The sequence below is a fragment of the Pantherophis guttatus genome, unplaced genomic scaffold, assembly GCF_059756535.1.
Source record: "Pantherophis guttatus breed Tessera unplaced genomic scaffold, ASM5975653v1 scaffold_21, whole genome shotgun sequence".
Classification (NCBI taxonomy): Eukaryota; Metazoa; Chordata; class Lepidosauria; order Squamata; family Colubridae; genus Pantherophis; species Pantherophis guttatus.
Genome location: NW_028269836.1, coordinates 215,001 through 217,500, shown reverse-complemented (window position 1 = coordinate 217,500; position 2,500 = coordinate 215,001).

The following is a 2,500-nucleotide window of genomic DNA, read 5'->3' as shown; positions in this document are numbered from 1 at the left end:
CCCGGCAGCCGTCCCGGTCTACCGGGGCCTCGGCCGGGTCAGTCTTTCCGTTTCCCCCGCCGCGATGGAGGTACGGGATCCCGGCTCCGGCGCCGCGGGCCTCGGTCGGGGACCTCCCCCTTCGCCTCGGTGCCAGCGCCGGGCCCCGGGGGTGCCCGCGCCCGGCAGCCGTCCCGGTCTACCGGGGCCTCGGCCGGATCAGTCTTTCCGTTTCCCACGCCGCGATGGAGGTACGGGATCCCGGCTCCGGCGCCGCGAGCCTCGGTCGGGGACCTCCCCCTTCGCCTCGGTGCCGGCGCCGGGCCCCGGGGGTGCCCGCGCCGGGGAGACGGCCGGGTCTACCGGGGCCCCGGCCGCATCACTTTCTGTTTCCCCCGCCGCGATGGAGGTACGGGATCCCGGCTCCGGCGCCGCGGGCCTCGGTCGGGGACCTCCCCCTTCGCCTCGGTGCCAGCGCCGGGCCCCGGGGGTGCCCGCGCCCGGCAGCCGTCCCGGTCTACCGGGGCCTCGGCCGGGTCAGTCTTTCCGTTTCCCCCGCCGCGATGGAGGTACGGGATCCCGGCTCCGGCGCCGCGGGCCTCGGTCGGGGACCTCCCCCTTCGCCTCGGTGCCAGCGCCGGGCCCCGGGGGTGCCCGCGCCCGGCAGCCGTCCCGGTCTACCGGGGCCTCGGCCGGGTCAGTCTTTCCGTTTCCCCCGCCGCGATGGAGGTACGGGATCCCGGCTCCGGCGCCGCGGGCCTCGGTCGGGGACCTCCCCCTTCGCCTCGGTGCCAGCGCCGGGCCCCGGGGGTGCCCGCGCCCGGCAGCCGTCCCGGTCTACCGGGACGCTCGCTCGGGCGGGACCGGTTTACCCGGGCCTCGGCCGGACTGGAGTGTTTCGGTTTTCTGCTTCTCTGCCAGGATGGCTGCGAGGGGTTGATTTAAATAGCTGGTTTGACGTGAAAAGCTTCCCTTCAAGTGAAAAGTTTGTTCCAATTTCTGCCATCTTCCTTCCTCAAAAGTTTTGGGTGTAGCTTTCCCAGAGGAACCTCTCGTAGGCCTATCATTTCTGATCTTAACTTCCCTCATTTATTCCATATTTTCCTTCCTCTTGCCGAATGGCCGAATCCAGTCCATTTCTAGTCCAGGAAATTATTTTTATTTCTTCTTCCATTTCTTACTGATCTATTTGCTTTGTCGAGCAAGTCGTTCTTAGGTCCCTTGGTTCTTTCTTTAACGTCTTCTGCTCCTGCTCCTTCTCTCGACGCTTTCTCGTTTTGTTGGCTTTCTTGGCTCTCTTTTGGCTGTTCTTTCTTCTCCTCCCGTCGTCCGTCCCCACTTTCATCTCCCCATCTTTCCTGTTCTTGGTCATCTCTACGTTGTTTATAAAATAATTCCGCTTTCTCTCTTGAATCTACTCGATATCTTTGCTCTCGCCAGCTCGCCGATATTTCAGCTCGCCGATATTTTGTGCTTTCTCGTCGTGTTTCTCATCCATGGCGATCTCTCTGCCCTCCCTGTCTTCTCGGTAAATCGGACATGAATTTCTCTGGGCGGGTGGTTTCTCATCGCGTGTCTTGTGTGCGCTCTATACGTTTCGTCCATCCCGTTTAATATCTATCCCTCCCTCCCTCCCTCTCCTCGCTTTCCTCCATTGCTTCTGCTAATATCATTTCCAGAATGATAACCCTGAGCCTGAACCTGAACCTAACCCTAGCCCTACAACTTTTCTCCCTAACCCTGACCCTAACCCTAACCCTACAACTTTTCCCCCTAACCCTAACCCTAACCCTAACCCTACAACTTGTTTCTCTAAGCCTAAGCCTAAACCTAAGGCTAAGCCTACAACTTTTTTCTCTAACCCTAACCCTAACCCTAACCCTAACCCTAACCCTACAACTTGTTTCTCTAAGCCTAAGCCTACAACTTGTTTCTCTAAGCCTAAGCCTACAACTTTTTTCTCTAACCCTAACCCTAACCCTAACCCTAACCCTAACCCTACAACTATTTTCCCTAACCCTGACCCTAACCCTAACCCTACAACTGTTTTCTCTAACCCTAACCCTACAGCTTTTTCCCCTAACCCTAACCCCACAACTTTTTCCCCTAACCCTAACCCACACTTTCGACTTAAAACCGTTTTTAGATTTAAAGTCGTCTTTCGACTTAAAGACGGGCAGACGGCGGCCCGGTCTACCGGGCCGCTCCGGCAGCCTCGGCCGGGCCGGCGTCTCTGTTTCTGTTTCCCTGCCACGATGGATGTCGCGTGCGAGGGGTTGCTTTAAATAGCTGGTTTGTTTGAAGCGAAAAGCTTCCGTTCTTGCCTAGATCTCTTGCTATCGCAAGCCTTCCGGTCCAAGCTCCCATCGCGGTTTCAAGCGTCCTGCTTTCTTGGTTGGAAAAATCGGGGCGGCGAGACCTGACGCTCGCTTCCCCGACCCCGACCCTAACCCGTCTTCGAATGGTCTTTCTAATGCCAGCAGCGCTCAGGGAGAAATGTCACCCCCAGAAGACGAGAGCA